Raw genomic sequence first — 26,350 nt, 5'->3', positions numbered from 1 at the left:
ACCAGCCAGGCTCTGCCCAACACCCTAACCAGCACCCCAGCCACCCAAGGTCATGCCCCAGACACCACCGCCCTCCTGGCTCCTGGGCGAAGCTGCCAACACAGCACTCCTGCCACAGTCTGTAATTTGAACAGGACCTCCTCCCAGCCTGACCGCTCCTGGCCTTCTGCACCCCAGATGTACCCGCTGTGGGAGCAGCCCAGAGAGGAGTGGTCTGTTGTCCATCAAACCCCTGCACCTGGGCTGCCGACAGGAGGGGATTGAAGTCCCTGCTAGGCTGAGCCTGGGCACCGTGGGGTCATCAGGGGCCTCTCCTTAGCCCAGAACTAGGGAGACTACGCCCCCTTGTGGCCAGGAGCCACCCAGCACCTTGGTCTTCCCAGTTCAGTTCAGTCGCCCAGTTGTGTTGGACTCTTTTGGACCCAATGAATCGCAGCACGCCAGGCCTCCCTGTCCATCACCAACTCCCGGAAGTACTCAAACTCATGTCCATCGAGTCGGTGATGCCATCCAACCCTCTCATCCTCTGTCGTCCCCTTCTCCTCCAGCCTTCAATCTTTCCCAGCATCAGGATCTTTTCCAATGAGTCAGTTCCTTGCATCAGATGGCCAAGGTATTGGAGTTTCAGCTTCAGCATCAGTCCTTCCAATGAATATTCAGGACTGGTGGGATCTCCTTGCAGTCCAAGAGACTCTCAAGAGTCTTCTCCAAACCCACAGTTCAAAAGCATCAATTCTTCAGCGCTCAGCTTTCTTTATAGTCCAACTCTCACATCCATACATGACTACTGGAGAAACCATAGCTTTGACTAGACAGACCTTTGTTAGCAAAGGAATGTCTCTGCTTTTTAATATGCTATCTAGGTTTCTTCCAAGAAGTAAGCGTTTTTAAATTTCATGGCTGCAGTTATCATCTGCAGTGATATTGGATCTCAAGAAAATAAAGTCTGTCATTGTTTCCGTTGTTTCCCCATCTATTTGCCATGAAGTGATGGGACCGGATGCCAGGATCTTAGTTTTCTGAATGTTGAGTTTTAAGTCAGTTTTTTCACTCTCCTCTTTCAGTTTCATCAAGAGCCTCTTTAGTTTCTCTTCGCTTTCTGCCATAAGGGTGGTGTCATCTGCATATCTGAGGTTTTGATATTTCTCCTAGCAATCTTGATTCTAGCTTGTGTTTCATCCAGCCTGACATTTCACATGATGTTCTCTGCATATTAGTTAAATAAGCAGAGTGACAATATGTAGCCTTGATGTACTCCTTTCCTGATTTGGAACCAGTCTGTTGTTCCATGTACAGTTCTAACTGTTGCTTCTTAACCTGCATACAGATTTCTTAGGAGGCAGGTCAGGTGTTCTGGTATTCCTGTCTCTTGAAGAATTTTCCAGTTTGTTGTGATCCACACAGTCAGGTCTTCCCAGATTATGAAAATTTGCACCGTTAATTTGGTGTGTATGTGTGAGCTCAGTTGTGACCAACGCTTGCGACCCCATGGACTATAGCCTGCCAGGTTTCTCTGTTTATAGAATTTTCCAGGCAAGAATACTGCAGTACGTTGCCATTTCCTCCTCCAGGAATCTTCCCAACCGAGAGATCAAACTCATATCTCTTAAGTGGTTCTAACTAGCAGACGGGTTCTTTACCACCAGTGCCACCTGGGAATTTTTATTTTTATTTTTTGGCCCAGTCACATGGCATTCAGAGCTTCCCTGCCCAGGGATCAAATCCACATCCCCTGCATTGGAAGCTCAGAGTTCTAACCACTAGACCACCAGGGAAGTCCAGGGGAGTTTTTAAAAAAGAAATAACAATTTTGAAAAGCTGAGAACACAAATCACTTAAGTGGATATCTCAAGGAAACTCATGGTAAAGACTCTGGGGAAAAAAATAAAGCAGACTGTTGGAAAAAGCTATTTTAGAATTTCCAATGCCAAAGTAAAATTACTGTAATTTCTTTTACATTTATCTGCTAAGGCAGGACGATGTGATGTCTGAAGATTGTTCTGAAAGAACAATGCTTTCCAGTTCTATGCAGTCTTCTCATGTTCCATGTTCTTATGGAACATACCTCCCACTTCTGTGATTCTTAACAGCCCTGTCAGGCCAGATGGACGGTAAAGAACTCCTCTCCCCCACATTCTTCAGCTTTGAAAACTCAGTTTTCCACCTCCATAGTGTTTGTTTGCAATGGGGGCAAGCCTCTGAGCATCTTTATGAGCATTTTTGTCTGTGATACGTAATACTCTGTACTCGATGCTCATTGTTATTGCTGGTAGTGTTTATGGGGGAGGAGAATGGAGATTAAAAAACAAAACAAAACGAGAAGACAGATCTTGATCTCAGGGGCCTGTCTACCTTAGAGACAATACACACACATGACACAACTTGCAAACAGTCACAAATTAACAGCAGGGTGTAAACTAAACATACCAGTGCTGAGAGCAGTAATCAGCGTGAGTGGAAGGCTGCAGGCAGGACACTTGCTGGAAATAGAGTCTGAGAGGAGTCTGGAAGAATGCCAGGCCCGCAGACTGAGGCTATTTGGGCTTGGATAGATGTTAAAGAGGCTACCATGGACTTCCGTAGTGGTTCAGGGGTTAAAAATCTGCCTTCCAACACAGTGGACATGGGTTTGATCACTGGTTGGGGGACTAAGATCCAACCTGTTACAGGACAACTAAGCCTGTGTGCCCCAACCACTGAGCCTGTGATCTAGGGCCCGGCAGCAGCAACTACTGAAACCTGTGTGCCCTAGAGCCTGTGATCGGAAACAAGAGAAGCCACCACAGAGAGAAATCTATGCACTGCGATTAGAGAGTAGCCCTCACTCCCTACAACTAGAGAAAAGCCCTTGCAGCAACAAAGGCTCAGTGCAGCAAAAAAAGAAGAAGACAGTCAGATGAACCAAATAGCTGAAGACATCAGGCCAAGAAAGCCTAGTGGTCTAGTGGCTAAGAAAGACTCCGTGCTCCCAATGTAGGGGGCCTGGGTTCGATCCCTACTCAAGGAACTAGATCTGCACATGCAACAAATGAGTTGGCCAGCTCCAACTAAAAGGTCCTGCATGCCGCAACTAAGACAGCTAAATAAATAAGTAAACAATATTAAGAAAGCCCAAGGCAGTCATCTTACCACCCCAAGTTCCAACTTTTTAGGATCATCTCTACATTTGGATTCCACCAGTCTTCTTAACCACTCAGGAGGCAGCTCCTGCTCACAACGGTAAGGACTGTCTATTACCCTAGGCAGTTGCCCACCCACTGCTTTTGGAACAGCTCACAGTTCATTCTCTGGGCGAGATGTTGCTGTCAGCAATGATCTCAGCATTTGGACTTATACCTGTCTGGATCTGGCTAGTCCCTGGATGACCCAGTGAGATTCTGTGATCTGGCTTCTGGACAGACCCAACTTTGCTCCTGGCCTCAGGGCAGGGGGCAGGGTATGATTTGGGATATTTTTGGTTCTCGGTAACAAACATCCTACTTGAGCCGGTAGAATCAGTGAGGACATTTATTGTGTCACTTAATAGGACGTCCCACAGACGGGTGGTCTCCAGGTAAGTTGATACAGCATCTCAGTGAGGACGTAAAGACCAAAATTCATGAGGTTCTTTGTTTACTCCTCCCCTGACATTGCAGATTGTGCCATTCTGCCCTTCATGCATGAAAACACCTGCTTGCTCACGGCCTTACCAACAGAATGTATTGTCAAACATTTGGAATTTTGCCAATCTGATAGGGGAAAAGTGGTATAACAGTGTCATTTCAATTTTAATTGCTCTTACTATGAGCGAATTGAGCATTTTTTCATATACTTAAGGGCTACTTGTTTTTCCTTTTCTGTGACCTTTGTCTTCACCTACCTTGCTCATTTGCCATTCAGGTTGTTGACCTTGGATGCAGGTTTTTTTCCATCTCTCTGCTCTGGCTTTTTCAGTGCTTGCTTCCTGCTCAGGTTGGAACCAAGAGGGCAGCAGCAGTTTCCCGACCTTGAGATGTTCAGAAATCAGGAGCGTCACTTTCTGTTTGTCCCTAACCCAGTTCTACTTCCCAACCCTCTCTCCCTTTTCTGTTTCTTCTTTGTTGTTGTTGTTGTTGTTGTTATTTGTTTTTTTCGGCTGCAAACCGTGTGGTTTGCAGGATCTTAGTTCCCTGACCAGGGTTGGAAACTGGGTCCTCTGCAGTGGAAGCTCCGACTCCTAACCACTGGACTGCCAGGGAAGTCCCATCCTGTTTTTCCTTTGGCTAAGGAGAAACTGACTTGCCCAGTTTGCTTTGCAGTGAGGAGTGGCCACGGGACACAGTCCTGCCCAATGAGATGAAGGTGGGAACATGTGAGGGACTTTTGGGGAAAGATGTGGTTAAAAAAGCACAGGTGTCAGGCTTCCCTGCTGGTCCAGTGCTTATGAATCGCCTGCCAATGCAGGGGAACATGGGTTCGAAGACCCCGCATGCCATGGAACAACAAATCCCATGAGCTACAACTACAGAGCCCACACTCTAGAGTCCTCGAGCTGAAACCACTGAAGCCCATGTGCCTAGAGCCTGGGCTCCTCAACAAGAGAAGCCACTGCAGTGAGAAGCCTGTTCTCTGCCAACTAGAGAGTAGCCCCCGTGCTTCACAACTAGAGAAAGCAACGAAGACCCAGCACAGCCAAAAATAAAATAAAATAACACAGGTGTCATGAGCATAGCCCCTTTCTTCTTGTCTTAATATGGACAGAATGGCTGGAGTGGCAGCCTTCTTGACACCACAAACAAAGACAAAGACGGTCACAGAGATGTTGATCTTAGTATCACTAGAACCACCAAACCAATGCCAAGAACCACCTAGCCCCAGACTTTGTATACAGCTCACTGAGTATCTTCACTCCTAAACTATATTTGTTGGTGTGTAGGTGGAAGGAGGTATGTTCTGTTAACTGCCGATGAAAACATCTCTAACCAGTGCACTGTGGCTTCCTCTTAGCAGAAAAAACTTCCCAGAAGTTCACCCTTCCTCATTCCCTGGACTTTTCCTCCGGATATTGGTCACACTGGTCCCGAACCAACCACCTCAAGGGGCATAGGATTTCCCTTAGGCTGATGGGGTCACTCATCACTCCTGGGCTGGGGGCAACATTCCCTGAGGCATACGGACATGGGGAGGAGAGGTGAAAACCAGAGGCGAGAGGTTTGTGGCATTTTCAGACACGAATGGGGTGAGAAATGGCTGCTGCGTGGCCAGGCACGGGGTCTCCTGCAGTGAGTGAGACAGTGGGCTCAGCTCGGGGCTGTGCCTGGGGGAGCGACTTGTGTGTTGCCTCCGTGGACCCACTGCCCCGTCATCCTGCTCTAGGGCACTGCTGGCTCCACCTGTGTGCAGAGGTTTGCAACCTGTCCCATCTGTCCGGCAATCGGGTCTTGTAAACCATGAATGCACAGTTACATGAACTACATACACCTCTCTCAGTGAGGTCAAAGAAATAGTTGTATTTCTTTAAGACAAAAATTTTCCTTGATAAATGAATAGATTATATTAGTTTATAAAGTCCATGAGGACAGGGGTGTATCTTTCCTGTTTTCTGCTATACCTCTAATCCCTAGCAATTGGTTAAAATTGTTGAACAGAACAGCGCTTTTTGACATAGTTTTTTTTGGGGGGGTGGGGGGTGCCAAGCAGCATGCAGGATTTTAGTTTCCTAACCAGGGATCAAGCCCATGCCCCTTGCGTTGGGAGTTCAAGTCTTATTTTAAAAATATTTGTATTTATTTATTTGGCTGCACCAGGTCTTCATTGCGGCACGAGCAATCTTAGTTGTGGCATGTGGGATCTGGTTTCCTGACCAGGGATTGAATCTGGGTCTCCTGCATTGGCAGCACAGAGTCTTAGGCCACTGGATCACCAGGGAAGTCACCAACATAGACATTGACATCAGTCGACCCACTAATCTGGGGCTCTGGTAATTCAGTCTGCTATCCTCTGACTGCTATCCTTATACTGGTACCTGCTCTGTACTTCAGCCTCTCCACTACCAGACAACAAAAAGAAGTCTGTTTGGAGACCTACTAAATCTAGGATATCTGCTTTTAGCATTTCAAGCCAAGGGTGCTATGGAGCTGGGGATGATGAACCCATTCTGGCGCCCAGGGAGCATCGTTTCCTTTTCCGGGCCTTCCCAAATCACCCCTTTGTTCCTGTTCAGCCCTCTGGCTCAATGTTTGAAGTCCCCCTTTTCTTTCCTTTTAAAATTAAGACCGGCCTTTCCACTCTCTCCAACCCTCCAGCTCATTTTCTGTTGGAATATTTCCAAGACCACAGGCACTGACTCAGTGTCCCATTTCTCGGTGGGAGGGATATAATTAGTCCAGGCCAAAGGACCTTGGGGGCTTCCCTGGTAGCTCAGCTGGTAAAGAATCTGCCTGCAATGCAGGAGACCCCAGTTCGATTCCTTGATCCCGAGATGCCTGGTGGGCTACAGTCCATGGGGTCGCAAATAGCTGGACACGACTGAGCACCTAAGCACAGCACGCAGCACAACAGACCTTGTTTCAAGGAGCTTGAGGTTCATTCTCAAACTCTCCAACCCACCTTGGGGATAGCTAAGAGCTAGTTCCTCCCTGAGTTGCTCACACCCTTTACCGGGTCTGAAAGGCAAAGGTCCCATTGCTGACAGGTTCCGACCTTCCAAGATTCCACTCCTAGCATCTAACGCAGGCCTGCTCTTCCTTTCATCTCTTTGGTCTAAACAAAAGCTCCTTTTCTTTGTCCTCCCTGACAATGTTCTATTACATTTGTTTATTTCCTCCATTATAAAAAATAATATAAGTTCAGGGACCAGTGGTTAAGACTCCAGTGGTCCAGTGGTTAAGATAATTCTGCGCTTCCAGTACAGAGGGCATGGGTTTGATCCCTGGTCAGGGAACCAAGATCCCACATGCTGCACAGCATGGCTCAGAAAAATAAATAAATTAATTAATTAAAAACTTTTAAAAAAAGGTAATATAAACTTATAAGCTCATTTAAGAAAATGTAGGATATCCAGCTGGGCTTCCCCGATAGCTTGGTTGGTAAAGAATCAGCATTGCAATGCAGGAGACCCAGGTTCAATTCCTGGGTCAGGAAGATCCCCTTAAGAAGGGATAGGCTACCCACTCCAGTATTCTTGGCTTCCCTTGTGGCTCAGCTGGTAAAGAATCCGCCTGCAATGCAGGAGACCTGGGTTTGATCCCTGGGTTGGGAAGATCCCCTGGAGAAGGGAAAGGCTACCCACTCCAGTATCCTGGCCTAGAGAATTCCATGGACTGTAGAGTCCATGGGGTCGCAAAGAGTCAGGCACAGCCGAGCGACTTTCACTTTCAGAAAAGCCAGCTAAGTAGGAAGATGGAGTAAGGAAAACAACATACTTCCCCTTTTACCTAAAGTCAAGCACAGTCAATGACGAGCTGTTGAGGCAAGCAATATTTTCGTGGTCCGGGCACGGGTTGGAAAAGAATTTCCAGACATGAGACAGAATGTGAGGGAAATAAAGTTTATTAGAATGGAAACGTTGTTAGGACAGTGGACCAGTTCAAGGGAGAACTGATATTGAACAGGGGTCCTTAGTCCATTTTTATACCCAGGGTACAAGGAGTGGGATAAGGGTCTTGCGGGTCATTTGGTGATTGGATGAGGCACGTATACTGGGTGGGGGAAGAGTAAGGCAAACAACTTCTCCCTATGGGGTAGGAGGGGAGACAGGTTATACTGCTCAGGAGGACCTGAAATCTGTTAATAGTTACAACATGGGGGACAGAAGGACAATAAGGGTCTGGTTTCTCCATTCCTGCATTCTAAGACTCTCTTTGGTTTTATCTGCTCTTTAGTCCTTGGGTTACCACAAACATGGCTCTATTTGGAAAGTCCACAGATGGAGAAGATGGCAGACTAAAGTCTCAAAATAACCATCTAGTTGGGGTCTGGATGCCAGATTCTTTTACAGAACCAGAGAGAGAAGTGAGGAACCAAAATCAAAAGGCAGAATAAAGATGGAGAGGCAATGAGGAAGTAAAGTAAAAAGAGCCATCAGTCTTGCAAAACATCTCAGGAAATGGCCAGCCTTGGGGAAGGGTGTGTCAGTCTTTTCTTTCATGCAGCCAGTCACAGGTGGGCAGGGTCAGATTATCTCCCTGTGAGCTCAACAAAGGCACTTTTAGTCCAACAGTCAGGCTGATGGGCCGGGTTTTCTGAGGCAGGCCATTATGTATGATGATAATAACAACAGCCACGAAAAGCAAGTCAAAGAAACAGTTCCAACATGAAATCAGAATTAGTTTTTCTCTGCATTGGGAGCACAGAGTCTTAGCTACTGTAAAATAGGAGGGAAGGGGGCCAGGCAGAATTTTTGAAACAATGACATAGCCCAAGGACACAACATAAACCGATTGAAATCAAATGGGTCCAAGATGGCAGACAAGTCAACTTTGACTAGACCTTGATCCTCAATCAGCAAGCTAAATGACACACTCAGATGTGCCATGATGGTTCCAAAGTTGACCATCAAAGACCAAAAAGCAGGCAGTAGTCCAACCCCTGGAAATCCCCTCCCTTTCCTCAAAATAGTTGGAATAATCCTCACAATCATTAGCCTATGAAATTATCCAGCCCATAAAAGCTAACCACAACCCCTTTCAAGACCACTGTATTCACCCTCTGCGATGGTGATGGCCCATGCTCTGTGGAGTGTGTTTCTCTCTGAATAAATTCACTTGTTACCTATCACTTTGTTTCTCACTGAATTCTTTCTGCTATGAGACATCAAGAACCTGAGCCTGGCCTTTCTTACTCCCCGGCCGCCTTGGTGGCTGCTCTTGGTTGGAGGCATCCCGCACCTAAGACAGGGAGATGGTGGCCTCCAAGAAGATGAAAAAGTCACTGGAGTCAATCAACTCTAGGCTCCAACTGGTTATGAAAAGTGGAAAGTATGTGCTGGGGTACAAGCAGACTCTGAAAATGATCAGACAAGGCAAAGTGAAACCGGTCATCCTCAGCAACAACTGCTCAGCCTTGAGGAAATCTGAAATAGAGTACCATGCCATGTTGACCAAAACTGGTTTCCATCACTACCATGGCAATAATACTGAATTGGGCACAGATGTGAAAATACAACAGAGGTATGCACATTGGCTATGATTGATCCTGGTGATTCTGATATCATTAGAAGCATGCCAGAACAGACTGGTGAAAAGTGAATCATATACAATTTTTCTTTAATAAAACTGGCAAGAAAGCGCTTGTTAAAAAACAAACAAACAAACAAACAAAAAAACCTGAGCTTGTGACCAGGTCTGTGATCTCAGTTTGAAGACTGTGGGTTTTGGGTCAGTTCAAGTTCCAATCTGGGTTTTGGCTGGGTGTGAGTCCCAGTACATGGGTTCAAGTCTCAATCTAAGGTAAATGGCTTCAACTGAACCACCAGAGAAGTCCCTTGCAGAGATTCTTACCTTAGTTTCTTCACCTCTGGAAATTTTCTATGGTGACCCATATGTTGCTTTTGTAATCACAGAAATGTAACACGTGTTACAGGTTGAACCATGCCCCTCAAATTCATATGCTGAAGTGCTAACCCCCAGTACCTCAGTATGTGGCTGGATTTGGAGAAAGGGCCTTTAAGTAGGTATTTAAGTGAAAAAGGAGGTCATTAGGGTGGGCCCTACTCTGATATGGACCCTACTCCACACTTCCCAAGTGGCACTAGTGGTAAAGAACCTGGCTGCCAATGCAGGAGACATAAGAGACGTGGTTCGACCACTGGGTAGGAAAAATCCCCTGGAGGAGGGCATGGCAACCGACTCCAGTATTCTTGCCAGGAGAATCCCATGGACAGAGGAGCCTGAGGGCTACAGCCTATGGGATTGCAAAGAGTCACACATGACTGAAGCGACTTAGCAGGCATGCAGCACTACTCCAATGTGACCGGTGTCCTTCTAAGAAGAGGGGATTAGGACACAGATACTCATAGAAAGAGGCCCAGGGAGAAGATGTTGTTCAGTCATTCAATTGTGTCCAACTCTTTGCCACCCCATGGACTGCAGCATGCCAGGCTTCCCTGTCCTTCACCAACTCCCAGAGCTTACTCAAACTCATGTCCATTGAGTTGGTGATACCATACAACCATTTCATCCTCTGTCGTCCTCTCCTCTGCCTGCCTTCAATATTTCCCAGCATCAGAGTCTTTTCCAGTGAGTCAGTTCTTCACATCAGGTGGCCAATGTATTGGAGTTTCAGCTTCAGCATCAGTCCTTTCAATGAATATTCAGGACTGATTTCTTTAGGATTGACTGGTTGGGTCTCCTTGCAGTCTAAGGGACTCTCAAGACTCTTCTCCAACACCACAGTTTGAAACTATCAATTCTTCTGCACTCAGCCTTCTTTATGGCCCAACTCTCACACCTATACATGACTCCTGGAAAACACCATTTTGACTATACTGACCTTTGTTGGCAAAGGAATGTCTCTGTTTTTTAATATGCTGTTTAGGTTTTTCATGGCTGCAATCACTGTTCACAGTGATTTTGAAACCCGAGAAAATAAAGTCAATCTTTGTTTCCCCATCTATTTGTCATGCAGTGATGGTATCAGATGTCATGATCTTTGTTTTTTGAATGTTGAGTTTTAAGCCAGCTTTTTCACTCTCCACTTTCATTTTCATCAAGAGGCTCTTTAGTTTCTCTTCTCTTTCTGCCATATGAATGGTGTCATCTGCAAATCTTAGGTTATTGATATTTCTCCTGGCAATCTTGATTCCAGCTTGTGCTTCATCCAACCTGGCATTTCGCATGATGTACTCTGTAAGTTAAATAAGCAGGGTGACAATATAGAGCCTTGACATACTCCTTTCCCAGTTTTGAACCAGTCCATTGTTCCATGTCTGGTTCTAACTGTTGTTTCTTGACCTGCATACAGGTTTCTCAGGAGGCAGGTAAGGTGGTCCGGTATTCCCATCCCTTTTTTTTTTTTTTTAGTAATTCCAAATATTTATTTTACTCCATTATTCAAATTCTTTTGTTTGCCTTCAGGCTGAGACTTTACAGACTGTTTTGCAGCCCTCTGTATAAAATACGTCCCAAGATGGACACCTATGAAGGAAATCACAGCTACAAGAAGCCAGTTCTTTCTGATCCAACTGCTATTTTTCATCTTGTCTTTCTAGCTCAAGCTCTGACTCAGAGCTGCTTCTTTCTGAAACTTGCAAGCCTGCTACTTCCCTGGGAGGTGGTTCTTCTTAGGACTTGTAATTGCCAGAGTGTCTGGTTCAGAGAGGTTGTCCTTACTAGGAATTTGGAAAACAGGGCTGCTTTTGATCCTGTGCCACCCCAAATGCATGAACCCAATCAGAGGTACCATAACAACCAAAACTTTATAGTTTTTCCAGAAGTTCTGAAAGCTCATAGCACTTCAGCATCAGTGTACCTGCCCGCCGGCCACTGCCCGCAGCCCCCGAGGCCGCACCCTGCGCCGCCGCCGCTCCTGGAGATCTAGTCCCATCTCTTGAAGAATTTTCCACAATTTGTTGTGATCCACAGAGTCAAAGGCTTTAGAGTAGTCAATGAAGCAGAAGTAGATGTTTTTCTGGAGTTCTCTTACTTTTTCTAATATCCAATGGATGTTGGCAATTTGATCTCTTGTTCCTATACTGTTTCTAAATCCAGCTTGAACATCTGGAAGTTCTTGGTTCACATACTGTTGAAGTCTAGCATGGAGGATTTTGAGCATGAACTTGCTAGCATGTGAAATGAGTACAATTGTGTGTCAGTTTGAACTTTCTTTGGCATTGCCTTTCTTTGGGATTGGAATGAAAACTGACCTTTTCTAGTCCTGTGGCCACTGCTAAGTTTTTCAAATTTGCTGGCATATTGAGTGCAGCACTTTCACAGCATCATCTTTCAGGATTTGAAACAGCTCAACTGGAATTCCATCACCACTACTAGCTTTGTTCGTAGTGATGCTTCCTAAGGACCACTTGACTTCGCACTCCAAGATGTCTGACTCTAGGTGAATGATCACACCATCGTGGTTACCTGGGTCATTAAGATCTTTTTTGTACAGTTCTTCTGTGTATTATTGCCACTTCTTCTTAATATCTTCTGCTTCTATTAGGTCCATAACGTTTCGGTCCTTTATTGTGCCCCGGTTTGCATGAAATGTTCCCTTGGTATCTCTAATTTTCTTGAAGAGATCTCTAGTCTTTCCCATTCTATTGTTTTCTTCTATTTCTTTGCATTGTTCACTTAGGAAGGCTTTCTTGTCTCTGCTTGCTACTCTTTGGAACTCTGCATTCGGATGGGTATAGCTTTCCTTTTCTCCTTTGCCTTTCACTTCTCTTCTTTTCTCAGCCATTTGTAAGGTCTCCTCAGTCAACCATCTTACCTTTTGCATTTCTTTATCTTAGGGATGATTTTAATCATTGCTTCCTGTACAATGTTATGAACCTCTGTCCATAGTTCTTCAGGCACTCTGTCTATCAGACCTAATGCCTTGAATCTATTTGTCACTTCCACTGTATATGCATAAGGGATTTGATTTCCATCATACCTGAATAGCCTAGTGGTTTTCCTTACTTTCTTCAATTTAAGTCTGAATTTTGTAATAAGGAGTTCATAATCTGAGCTATCCTCAGCGATCAATGCAAAGAAATAGAGGAAAACAACAGAATGGGAAAGACTAGAGATCTCTTCAAGAAAATTAGAGATACCAAGGGAACATTTCATGCAAAGGTGGGTTCGATAAAGGACAGAAATGGTATGGACCTAACAGAAGCAGAAGATATTAAGAAGATGTGGCAAGAATACACAGAAGGACTGTACAAAAAAGATCTTCACGACCCAGATAATCACGATGGTGTGATCACTCACCTAGAGCCAGACATCCTGGAATGTGAAGTCAGGTGGGCCTTAGAAAGCATCACTACGAACAAAGCTAGTAGTGGTGATGGAATTCCAGTTGAGCTGTTTCAAATCCTGAAAGATGAAGCTGTGAAAGTGCTGCACTCAATATGCCAGCAAATTGGGAAAACTCAGTAGTGGCCACAGGACTAGAAAAGGTCAGTTTTCATTCCAATCCCAAAGAAAGGCAACGCCAAAGAATGCTCAAACTACTGCACAATTGCACTCATCTCACACGCTAGTAGAGTAATGCTCAAATTCTCCAAACCAGGTTTCAGCAATACATGAACCGTGAACTTCCAGATGTTCAAGCTGGTTTTAGAAAAGGAAGAGGAACCAGAGGTCAAATTGCCAACATCCAATGGATCATAAAAAAAAAAAAAGGGAGTTCCAGAAAAACATCTATTTCTGCTTTATTGACTATGCCAAAGCCTTTGACTGTGTGGATCACAATAAACTGTGGAAAATTCTGAAAGAGATGTGAATACCAGACCACCTGACCCACCTCTTGAGAAACCTATACGCAGGTCAGGAAGCAATAGTTAGAACTGGACATGGACCAACAGACTGGTTCCAAATAGGAAAAGGAGTACGTCAAGGCTGTATATTGTCACCCTGCTTATTTAACTTATATGCAGAGTACATCATGAGAAACGCTGGGCTGGAAGAAGCACAAGCTGGAATCAAGATTGCCAGGAGAAATATCAATAACCTCAGATATGCAGATGACACCACCCTTATGGCAGAAAGTGAAGAGGAACTAAAAAGCCTCTTGATGAAAGTGAAAGAGGAGAGTGAAAAAGTTGGCTTAAAGCTCAACATTCAGAAAACTAAGATCATGGCATCTGGTTCCATCACTTCATGGGAAATAGATGGGGAAACAGTGGAAGCACTGTCAGACTTTATTTTCTGGGGCTCCAAAATCACTGCAGATGGTGACTGCAGCCATGAAATTAAAAGACGCTTACTCCTTGAAAGGAAAGTTATGCCCAACCTAGATAGCATATTAAAAAGCAGAGACATTACTTTGCCAACAAGGTCCATTTCGTCAAGGCTATGGTTTTTCCAGTGGTCATGTATGGATGTGAGAGTTGGACTGTGAAGAAAGCTGAGTGCCAAAAATTGATGCTTTTGAACTGTGGTGTTGGAGAAGACTCTTGAGAGTCCCTTGGACTGCAAGGAGATCCAACCAGTCCATCCTAGGGGAGATCAGTCCTGGGTGTTCATTGGAAGGACTGATGCTGAAGCTGAAACTCCAATACTTTGGCCACCTCATGAGAAGAGTTGACTCATTGGAAAATACCCTGATGCTGGGAGGGATTGGGGGCAGGAGGAGAAGGGGACGACGGAGGATGAGATGGCTGGATGGCATCACCGACTCGATGGGCATGAGTTTGAGTAAACTCCGGGAGTTGGTGATGGACAGGGAGGCCTGGCGTGCTGCAATTCATGGGGTCGCAAAGAGTCAGACACGACTGAGTGACTGAGCTGAACTGAATCTGAGCCATCACCAGCTCCCAGTCTTGTTTCTGATGACTGTACAGAACTTCTCTATCTTCGGCTGCAAAGAATATAATCAATCTGGTTTCGATACTGACCATCTGGGATGTCCATGTGTAGAGTCATCTCTTGTGTTGTTGGAAGAGGGGGTTTGTTACGACCAGTGCATAGGACTGGAGAAGATGGCCATCTGCAAATAGAAGCCTCAGAAGGAGCCAACACCTTAATATTGAACTTCTAAGCTTCAGAAGTGTAAGAAAATAAATTTCTGTTGTTGAACCACCCAGTCTCTGGTATTTGTTACAGTAACACTAGCAGACGAATATACCATGTCATTAAAAAGAGGGAGAAGGCAATCAATACAACAAGTTCTTGGCATTTCAGATGTTCACACTGGAGGTTACCGCTGGTAATGAGAAAGGCATGGGGTTAGGAAGTAATTTTTAACTTTTTTTTCCAGGCTTGAATTTGAGCCTCAGCCTGTGGGGCAAGCAGAGGATCCAGCAGAGCCAAGGTGAGGCATCTTTACTACAAGCTGCCACTGGCATCCACCTACGCAGGCACTGTAGGCAGGTCTCTTCCTGATGAATGGGCCTGAGTAGAAAGCCTGCCCCTGGGGCCGGGAAGAGAAAGGGAGGAACAAAGAGAAGGGTGGTTCTTTTGAAAAAGTCTTCAAAAGAGCAGACAGTGCAAGGTCCAATCTGGTGATGACTCAGGCCCACCACGTTCTCCAGTCATGGTTCTGATTATCCTGTGGGTCCCCGTTGTTGTTGTTCAGTCACTAAGTCATGTCCGACTCTTTGCGACCCCGTGGACTGCAGCATGCCAGGCTTCCCTGTCCTTCACCATCTCCCAGAGTTTGCTGAAATTCATATCCATCGAGTGAGTGATACCATCCAACCATCTCATCCTCTGTCGTCCCCTTCTCCTCCTGCCTTCAATCTTTCCCAGCATCAGGGTCTTTTCCAGTGAGTTGATTCTTCCCATCAGGTGGCCAAAGTATTGCAGCTTCAGCTTCAGTATCAGTTCTTCCAACGAATATTCAAGGTTGAGTGGGCCCCAGACTTCTAGAAATTGAGCAAAAGTAAGAGAAAGATGCCTAGGCATAAATCGGGCAGGGGTTGTGTCTTTCCCTTCCAATATTCATGTACCCTAATTGAACTTCCTTTCTAGTTAAAAACATAGAAAGGCAATTAATGGCACTGTTTCAGCTGAGATCCTGTCAGCAAAAAAAGTGCCCACCAAGAGATAAAACCTGACTGAAGGGTAAAAGGGCAGTCAGATGGAAACTGGGAAGAAGCCAGGAACCAGAACAAACATTTCCACGAAACAGGAGGCAAAGGCTCCATGGAGGTCTATCCTGATTCTCCAGAGAGCAAAGCTGAATGGAGGACCTGAAAAACTATCTTTTTTGCATACTGTGCCCTAGGAGAGGGGCTTCCCAGGTGGCGCTAGTGGTAAAGAATCCCTCTGCCAGTGTAGGAGTCACAGGAGACATGGTTCCATCCCTGGGTTGGGAAGATCCCCTGGAGGAGGAAATGGCAACCTACTCCAGTATTTTTGCCTGGGAAATCCCATGGACAGAGGAGCCTGGTGGGGCACAGTCCACGGGGTTGCAAAGAGTCAGACACGACTGAGCAACCGAACACGCACGCTGTAGCGGGGTCACCCTGGGCTGACCTTGTAGCCCAGAAGTGTTTCCTCTTGAGCAGAAGCACATCAGAGAGCAGGAAGCTAGGTGGAGCCAAGTGTTGGACACAGGTGAGATGGGGCTGTGCGATGAGAAAGTGAAATTACAAATATACAGGTAAGTGGCCAAGTTAAGGGATTCTTCTATACATGGGAACATGTGAGGCTTGCTACGCTCACTGGACTCCCTCCTATACGCCTTGAACACCAGACAATGAAGTAGTGGAGATTAAAATCTTTTTGCCTTGTTGGCAAACTGGAAAGTACAAGAATGTTCATCCCAGAGCTATTTATATTTGTGAAAAAATTGTCCTCAACTAGGGGCTGCTGAAATAAATGACTGTGCATTGTTTGAATGACTTTCAGGCAGCCATCTAAAATGATGGTGTAAAAAATGGTCTAAAGAGCTTTCTCACTCCTACTTTGAGCCATGGGGTTATTTTTCCTTTGAAACTTTTTTTGGGGGGGAGTTGGCAAGAGGCATGTGGGATCTTAGTTCCACGTCCAAGAATCAAACTTGTGCCCTCCACAATGGAGAGGCAGCGTTTTAACCACTGGACCACCAGGAAAGTCCCTCCATTGAACTTTTCAAAGCAGATTTAACCTTCAGGGTGGGATGCAAGTAGCCACACACTTCCCTTCCTGGACACTCACTGCAGTGTGAGATGATGTCTCCCAAGTGTTCACTCCACGTCGGTTAAGATCACACTGGGACCACCTACAGGGCAAGACCCTTTAGCTTCTCTTATGCTCTGTTCTGGGCTTCCTTGGTGGCTCAGTCAGTAAAGAATCCACCAGCAATGCGGGAGACTTGGGTTCAGTTCCTGGATTGGGAGGATCCCCTGGAGAAGGAAATGGCAACCCACTCCAGTATTCTTGTCTGGCAAAATCCCATTCTGGACAGAGGAGCCAGGCGGGCTACAGTCCGTGGAGTTGCAAGAGTCAGACATGATTTACCAACTAAACCACCACCAGCATCCTTTGTTCCACTCTGTAAAGCAGAGGGAATAAGCACAGATAGCCTTTTACTTTATGTCCTAAGGGAGATGAGAGGCATAGTGGTGACAGCCCAGAATGTTTATTATAGGAGACCAGGTCCCCATCCCAGTCTTGCTGAGCTTGTGGCTCAGATCCTGACTTAGCTACCTTCCTCCCGGGTGGCCTTGGACAAAGAACTTCTGCCCTCTGTAAAATGAGGATAACCAAACATGATGATGGGGGCTAAATGCTGTATGTAGCTGAAGTGCTTATATTGAGAATTAATATTAATGTATCTAAACTATTCTGTCCAGCAGAGTAATCATCAGCTACCTGCATCCATGGAGCACTTGAAAAGGTGGCTCCTTCACACTGAGGTGTGCCCTGAGTATAAATTCACGTTGGATTTTGAAGACTTAATAAGAAAAGAGAGTGCAAAATATCTCACAGATAATTTTTTTCTTTTTTTTTCCACAGATAATTAATATTTTACATCTTTTAAGTTAAATAGAATATATTTTAGAGTTACTTTCACTTAAAAAAAAACTTTTAATAATACAGAGCAGTTACTAATTTTCCCCTGGATATCTCCCATATTTTCATTAGGTGTACATGTTTATTACTTGGAGAGTTGAACATGACTGAGAAACTAGTACTTTCACTTTTCTTCCTCATACATGCTTGTATTAACATACATGTCTGCTTGTATTTCTTCCTATTTAAAATGTTTTTGGCCATGCTAAACAGCATGTGGGATCCTAGTTCCCAGGATCTGAACAGGAATTGAATCTGCACCCTTTGCATTAGAAGCTTGAAGTTTAACCAATGCAATGGACCACTAGTGAAGTCCCCAGAGACATTTTGTGTTTTTTTGAGGGGGTTAGGGTTAGGGATCTTACTTCCCTGACCAAGGATCGAATTTGAGTCCCCTGAAGTGGAAATGTAGCATCCCAATCACTGGACCACCAGGGAAGTGCCCTGTTTGTATTTCTTAAACAGTAAATAAAATAACATGCAGCTACTAGACTATTTTAAATCACCTAATTGGCTGGCACTGCAAGTTTATTAACTGGCTTAGAACGCGGCCAACCTGGCATGTAGCAGGAGTAGTTGAAGCTACTATCAGACAGTAAAGAATCCGCCTGCAATGTGGGAGACCTGGGTTCGATCCCTGAGTTGGAAAGATCTCTTGGAGGAGGGCATGGCAACCCACTCCAGTATTCTTGCCTGGAGAATCCCCATGGACAGAGGAGCCTGATGGGCTATGGTCCATGGGTTTGCAAAGAGTTGGACACGACTAGTGACTAAGCACGTTAGTGCTCAGTGCTTGGCACTTGGTAAGCACTTATCAAGTAGCAGTTTCTGTTCTGAAGACTTCTCAGGGGCCCTCCCCTGCCTCTGCTTTGGAGATCAATGCCTAGGAGACACTGTCTGTTTCCCTGCAGGGATTTGTCATAATCACCCAGCCACCCAACGGGAGAGCTTCCCCATTTTTCCTTTAATCTTCCCCACCCCCAAGACCTCTCCAGGGATGTCTACACACACAGGCGCACGCGCGCACACACACACACATATACACGTAGGTGCAGACTTTCTTGATGTCCAGTCCTCCATCATCTCCTGTCATTCCTGTGGTTCTGGTCCCCAGTCACTTCGTCCCATACTGAGTTCACCTGGCCTGGGCTTGGGGATTCTTCATTCTCTGCTTTACGCTCAGGTTCTGTGCTTCTGAGGCTTGATCCCTGATGCTCAGACAGATGGAACGTTGCCAGCAGGGGCTGTTTGCAAACTGCCCAAAGGATGCCCAGAGAGGCCTTTACTCTGACAAATTCACACCTAGGGCCCTCAGGTCTATCCTCAGCCTGGCAGCTGGTGGAGAGAAGATGGCATCTCAACTGTGGACTTGGACGACTCAATTCTTCAGGGGGCCAAAGTATACACCAGATGCCACGTTTCCATGGCATTTAGCAGCATGAGAACTGTTATTGTTTTGGTGAGTATCTGGATCAGTCACTTTGGCTGAGGAAAGGGAGGTGCCAGGGACATGGTTAAACATAGGAGGAACTGAACAGCTTTACTGGGGTCTTAACAGGAACTTGGGGGAAAGGGACCCCCCATAAAAGAGGAGAAGACAGGGGAGAAGATCAGAAAAATGAAAAGGGGCCAGAACAAAATAGCAGGAGCCTCAGCCTGGGAGGTGTGTGTCCAGTGAGAAGTCCCCAGTGGCAGGAACAAAGGACATTTTTAAAACAAGTGCGGTAAAATACACATGGCTTCCCCGATGGTTCATCAGGAAGACACAGGAGATGTGGGTTCAATCCCTGGGTCAGGAAGATTCCCTTGGAGGAGGAAATGGCAACCCACATAATACACATAACATAAAATTTATGTTTTTAACCATTTCTAGGTGCACATCCTCCTTGTTTAGAGCCATCACCCCATTCCGTCTCCAGAATTCTTTTCATCTTCCCCAAACAAAATTCTGTACCAATTAAACAATAACTTTCCATTCCTCCAGCCCCTGGCAACCACCATTCTATTTTCTGTCTATGTGGCCATTCTCAGTACCTCATATAAGTGGAAACTACTGTATTATGTTTGGCTTATTTCACTTAGCATACTGTCGTCAAGGTTAATCCATGGTGCAGCATCTGTCAGAATATTCTTTCTTTTTAAGGCTGAATAACATTCCATCGTATTGTTGTTGTTGTTCAGTCACTAAGTTTTGTGCGACTCTTTGCGACCCCACAAACAGCAGCACACCACCCTTCCCGGTCCTTCACCAGTATAAGCACATTTTGTTTATCCATTCACCCATTAGTAAACACTTGGGTTGCTTCCATCTTTTGGCTGTTACGATTAATGCTGCTCTATGAACATGGGTATACAAATATCTCTTTGAAACCCTGCTTTCAATTCTTTTAGGTATCCACCTAGAAGTGGAATTGCTGTATCATATGGTAAATCTACTTTTAATTTTTGAGGACTGGTATCCTATTGTCTACAGTGGCTGTGTTAGGGGAAGCACACTGACTGAAACTGCCCACCCTGGCCAGGCACCCTAGTAACCATCTGCATGAGCTGTTTTACAATAGGAGGTCCTAGTAAGGAACATGGAACTAATAAGCCACCAGCAACCAGAAGAGTTCAGGAAAGGTCAAAAGGAGACACCACGTGTCCGCCCACCTCCCAGAATCCCTTTCTCTGGCATCCATCTTGGCTGAGCGATGCATGTGCCACCAGGAAGGACTCTGAGTCAGAATGATTAGCTAAAGACAACCCGGAAACTAATCCCATCAACATAAAACCCAAGATTGCGATCCAGTGGCAAAGCAGTCCTCCCGGGTTCCCTCACCCTCCTGCTCGCTGCCTGGGTGCCTCTTCCCAATAAAACCTCTTGCTTTGTCAGCACATATGTCTCTTCAGACAATTTATTTCCGAGTGTTAGACAAGAGCTCACTTTCGGGCCCTGGAAGGGGTCCCCCTTCCTGCAACAGCTGTTTCATTTTACATTCTCACCAACAGTGCATAAAAGTTCCGATTTCTGAAAAGACAACCTATTGAATGGGAGAAAATATTTGCAAATGATATGACCAATAAGAGTTAATATCAAATGAACATAAAGAGCTCATGCATCTCAACATAAAAAACCCCCAAACAACCCCATTGAAAAATGGGTGGAAGAGTCGAATAGACATTTTTCCAAAGGAGACTTACAGATGGCCAACAGGCACATGAAAAGATGCTCAACATCATTAATCATCAGAGAAATGCAAATTAAAGCCACAGTGAGAGATCACCAAGCATCTGTCAGAATGGTTATCATCAAAAAGACACAAATAGATGATGGTGAGGATGTGGAGAAAAGGGAATCTTCATACACCAGTGGTGGGCATATAAACTGGTGTAGTCACTGTAGAAAATGACATTGAGGTTTCTCGAAAAACTAAAAATAGAACTACCAAACGACCCAGCAATTCCACTCCTAGGTATACCTCCTAAAAAAATTAAAACACTAATCTGAAAAAGTGCACACACCACAATGTTCACAGCAGCATTATTTATAATTGCCTAGATATAAAAGCAACCCAGGCGTCCATCAACAGATGAATGGATAAGGAAGATGTAGTATAAAACAACAACAACAATACAATGGAATATTACTCAGCCATAAAAAAGAAAGAGAATCTGCCAGTTGCAACAACATGGTTGGACCTATAGGGTATAATGCTAGGTGAAATAAGTCAGACGATATCATTTATATGTGTAATCTAAAAAATAAACTAGTGAATATAACAAAAAGAAACAGACTCATAGAGATTAATCTAGTAGGTTAACTATGGGAAGAGGGACAGGGGAGGGAAAAGATAGGGGTATGGAATTAAGAGGAACAAACTTCTAAGTATAAAATAAATAAGCTGCAAGAATATATTGTAGGAAACAAGGAATACAGCCAGTATTTTGAAATAACTATAAATGGAATACAGCCTTTAAAAATTGTGAATCAAGGCCTTCCCTTGTGACTGAGTGGTAAAGAATCCTCCTGCCAGTGCAGAAGATACAAGTTCAATCTGGGAAGGTCCCACATGACTCAGAGAATCTAAGCTGGAGTGCCACGACTATTGAGTCTGTGCACACTAGAGTTGGGAGCTGCAACTACTGAGCCCACAGGCCACAGCTGCTGAAGCCTAAATGCCCTAGCGCCCGTGCTCTGCAATAAGAGGAGCTACTGCAATGAGAAGTCTGCCAAAGCAACTAGTGAGTAGCACCCACTTGCTGATAAAACCCCTCACAGCAACGAAGACCCGGCACTGCCAAAAATAAATAAATAAATAAAATTTATTAAAAAAAATTGTGAGTCACTGTGTTGGACACCTGAAGCTTATATAATATTTTACATCAAGTAATACCTCAATAAAACACAAAAGAGTTATGGGAATTCCCTGGTGGCCCAGTGGTTAGGACTGGGCGCTTTCACTGCTGTGGCCCACATTCAATCCCTGATTGAACTAAGACGCCTCAAGCCACACAGTGCACCAAAGCGGAAGAAAAATGTTCCAATTACTCCACATCCTCACCCACATTTGTCATTTTCTTTTTCTTCTTCCCTGACTCTGAGTCCAGGATGGGTGGACAGCAGAGGAAAGAGAGAGGATGGAGAAGTGAGAGGAAGGGGCTTGGGAGGGCAGTGGCGCTGGACTCTGGTCACCAGGGCCTGGAACACAAGGCGTCTTGAACCCTTGAACCTGGGAAACAGTTAGGAAGATGATAGGGGTCCCACTTCCTGTGATGGGAGTAAGAGGAGATTCTATTTAGATCTCAGGGGCCAGGGCCATCCCAGCTGGCACACAGCTCATGGCCTGGGCACTTGGTCCCTGCCTGAACTCACCTCGTGGGTAGACCATCTCCAGGCCAAGGGAGGAAGGCCTGGGCGGGATGGAATCAGAGCAAGGGGCCATAAGGGGCTGCACACCGGGGTGACTGTGGCTGTGGTCGGGTGAGACACCACAGCCAGGGGCCTGCCCACCGCCCCTCCCTGAGTAGACACTGCCACCTTCTGGCCCTTCGCTGACCAACTGCCCCACTCCATCCCAGGAAGAGCTTTGTCTTAATCAAGAAAGGGAACTGAAATGAGGGTTCCTTTACGTAAGTGAACGTGTGTGTGTGTGTTTAGTCACTGACTGTGACCCTATGGACTGTGGCCCACTAGGCTCCTCTGGCCATGGGATTCTCCAGGCAAGAATACTGGAGTGGGTTGCCATGCCCTCCTCCAGGCATGGCATCTTCCCCTTCTCCAGGGGATCTTCCCAAGCCAGGGATCAAACCTGTCTACTGAGTCTCCTGTAATGGTGCCACTGAGCCACCTGGGAAGCCTGAGGTTTCCTCTACTTGTTTACAATCCTGTCTTCCTGGGGCCCACCCAGGTTGCCTGCCTCAGAGCCTTTTCAACCTGTTGGTCCCACCCACTAAGAGCTTAGCACAACTGCTGCAGCTATACTCTTCCAGAGATAGCTTTGTCTGCCTTAATTTTCCATTGACTGGGGGCAGGGTCTGACTGTGGACTGCCATCATTGCTGGGGTGAAGGGTCCAGCCACAGCCGCTGTTTCCAGGGTCTCTCCATTGTTTGTTTGTTTGCTGGCTGGGTGGTTGGTGTGTGGTTTTGTTTTTTTTTTGGAGGGGGTGGAAATCCTCAACTATTGTTCCCTCTTAGGCAGGCCCGCTGGGATTCCATGACTAGTTAACCAGTTTCTCAAGGTGTTTATCTCTCTTTTTTTTTTTAAAAACAGTTTAACTTCCCCCCTCCCCCCTGCTGCCCCCCCCCTCATCCCCGCTCTTTGTCTCATTACTTGAAGTGTGGACAAACACTTTCCTCCAGGTCCCATAAGAACCAAGGTGACTTGGCCCCAAGTCCTTTGAGGGGCTTCCCTGGTGGTCCAGGAATGGACCACGTGGCTAAGTCGCTGAGCTTCCAATGCACGGTGCCAGGGGTTAGAGCCTTGGTCATGGAAATAGTAGTAGCTCCCACATGTTGCAACTTAAGATCTTCTTGAATGCCGCAACTAAGACCTGGTGCAGCCAAATAAGTACATACTGAAAAAAAAATTTTTTTTTTTTAGGAAACCCTTTGTTTGGATGTCTCAAACTCAGTGTTAAAACCCAATTCCTATCCAGCAGCAGACCCCACTGAAAGACCAGCTCTTCAATCTTCACCAAGACCAGTTCCTGGGTCTTCCCATTCCCGAGTCCCAAATCGCTGGACTACCATGTTGACTGGTTTCTTGTCTTAGATCCCAGGATGTCCAATAATGTAATCCTGGCCTTGTCCAAGGAGGCCCTGAGTCCCTGGGGATTCAGTGGGGGAAAGGAGGAACCTGGCGGAGAGGCCAAGGCTTCCCGGGTAAACACCGCATCCACCGATGGTCTGACCCCACTGCCCACCTCCTTCCCTGACTTGAAGATTCTCTTCCCGCTCCACATTTCCTCCCTCCTCACCACAGGGCAGATCTATTCATTAGCCACCTGCAGCAATGCAATTCCTTCTTCTCCTTCCCCTAGGCGGCATGTTTCAGAGGTTCCTATGGAAATCGACCTTCTGGAGGTTGAGAGGTCATGGTCAGACCACATGTCCCAGCCAGATCGCAGCCAGTTGTTCGGAGGGTGTCCTTCCCTTCTACCCAAAGGTGGTGGCTGTCAGATACTCTGGAAACAAGAGCGCTTCCCAGGTGGTGCTATTGTTAAAGAATCTGCCTTCCAAAGCAGGAGATATAAGAGATGTGGGTTCTATCTCTGGGTTGGGAAGATCCCATGGAGGAGGGCATGGTAACCCACTGCAGTATTCTTGCCTGGAAAATTCCATGGACAGAGGAGCCTGGAGGGCCACAGTCCATAAGATCACACAGAGGCAGACATAACTGAAGCGACTTTGCATGCACACATACAAGGGCACTCTGAGGTTGTCTCCATTCCGCAGGTCGACCCAGGGCTTCAGAAGCTGTCCAGACTGTGACGGCCAGCAATGCAGACACAGATCAGCCCTTTTGCTCCCCAAGGGCCCGTGGGGTGAACATGAGTGACAGTAACAGGGAAAGAGACATGGCAGGAGATGGGAGGAACCACCCCTCTGTTCCTGGGGCCTGCCCCTCTGACCATCAGACCTAGAAGGACCAGGTCCTGCTAACACACCCCCGCCCCCACTGGCCATCCTCTTTCTGGAATTTTCTGCAAGCCATTTTCTTTTTTTAATGGTCTTTCAGCCATGTCTGACCGTTTGCAACCCCATGGACTGTAGACCACCAGGCTCTTCTGGCCATGGGATTCTCCAGGCAAGAATACTGTAGTGGGGTTGTCATGCCCTCCTCCAGGTGATCTTCCTAACCCAGGGATCGAACTCAGGTCTCCTGCAGTGCAGGTGGATTCTTTACCATCTGAGCCTCCAGGAAACACCACTATAAAGCTCTTTAAAAAAAAAGAAAAAATATATAATATATATATTTCATACCTAAGTACGTGGGACTGGAATTGGGTTTATAAAGTTTCCTTAGTTTATTTATTTTTTGGCTGCACCTTGGGGCATGCTGGATCATAGTTTCTGGACCAGGGATTGAACCCTTGCCCCATGCATTGAAGTCTTAACCACTGGACCACCAGGGAAGTCCCTTTAATGTTGATTTTATATTTAGTCTCACTTAAAAGTTTTCAACAGCTTCCCGCAGATCCTGGAATAACGGAGTCCTTACCAAGTCTTCAAGGCCCAAGAGGAACCAGCCCCTGCCCCGTCCCCTGAACTCACCACCCAGCCCTCTCCCCTGGCTCAACAAACTCCAGGCACACGCATCTTCTCGCGGTCCTACCATTCCAAGCCTGATCCGGCCCCAGGGACTTGGCACTGTTCCTTCTGCTCAGAATGTTCTTCACACCGGTGGCCTCATGGCCGGCTCCTTGTTGTTTGGTTTGTAGCTCAGACGTCAGCCTCCCCAGACTACTCCAGTCTAGAGTAGCCTCCCCTTCCGTAAGCTCTATCTCCTCATCCTATTTCACTTTCTTCTCCACACATAACCCTCTCTGAAGCTTATACTTCAGGATCCCTCATTCAATAGGCTCCTTTCAAGGGTCTCCCTAATTTTGTATTATTTTCTCAAAAAGGATCCTCTTCTTGGCCAACCCAACTGTGTAAGCTCCAGGCCCCTCAGAATCTAGACTCATCTGCACCCAGAGCAAAGGACCAGGCTGTATTTGGTACATCCTGTGCCTACCACTGGCAGGAAGACAGACTCAGCATTCCTCCTGCCAGGCTATTTCAACAACCGTGGCCTCCCTGATCTCTTCAGGTCTGGATGCCAAGAGGAAACCTTGCCCAGAAAACTGGGTAACTGCCCAGCTCACTGTACCCAGTATTCAAGGTTGGGGTAGGAGGCAGAGTGGGAGTGATAGGGGGAAGAGAAGGAGGGATGTCCAAACTCCAAAGGCGGCTCTCTGTGCATCTCCCTTCTGGACACCCCTGCCCTGACTCCCCCAAACAGACATAAACATTCTCAATCAGCAGCCATATCGCTCTCTATTTAGTGAGGAGACTGAAAAACCTACACTTCTGTAGAATCTTTAATCTCTTTTTTTTCTAAGATTTTTTGGCAAAGCTAATCCTAAGGTCTATCCCTGACTCCTCCTCTCACCAGCTTGAGCATATATTCAGTGCACAGGTTTTAACCCTCCTCCTGCCTCACCCTTGGCGGACCTGGCTAAGTGATCACACAACTTTTCCACTGGGCCTTCTGCATAACCACCA

General features: G+C 46.1%; 1 long non-coding RNA gene and 1 pseudogene across 3 annotated transcripts in view; one reads left to right on the top strand and one right to left on the bottom strand.

Moving 5' to 3' along the window:
* LOC136147411 (uncharacterized) overlaps positions 1-25,766 on the bottom strand; it is a 41,161-nt gene extending 15,395 nt beyond the window's left edge. For all 3 annotated transcript variants that reach the window (XR_010659186.1, XR_010659187.1, XR_010659185.1), the window contains exons 1-2: positions 25,358-25,766; positions 3,860-3,985 (exon numbers count right to left, since the gene is read on the bottom strand). This is a non-coding gene — a long non-coding RNA (uncharacterized lncRNA). The remainder of the gene's footprint in view (positions 1-3,859; positions 3,986-25,357) is intronic.
* On the top strand, positions 8,006-9,240 carry LOC136147093 (large ribosomal subunit protein eL30 pseudogene; annotated as a pseudogene).
* Positions 25,767-26,350: the final 584 nt, after the last annotated feature.

The sequence above is a fragment of the Muntiacus reevesi genome, chromosome 15 (genome assembly GCF_963930625.1).
Source record: "Muntiacus reevesi chromosome 15, mMunRee1.1, whole genome shotgun sequence".
Classification (NCBI taxonomy): Eukaryota; Metazoa; Chordata; class Mammalia; order Artiodactyla; family Cervidae; genus Muntiacus; species Muntiacus reevesi.
Note: the sequence above shows the minus strand (reverse complement) of the source record. Positions and strands in the feature narration are given on the sequence as shown.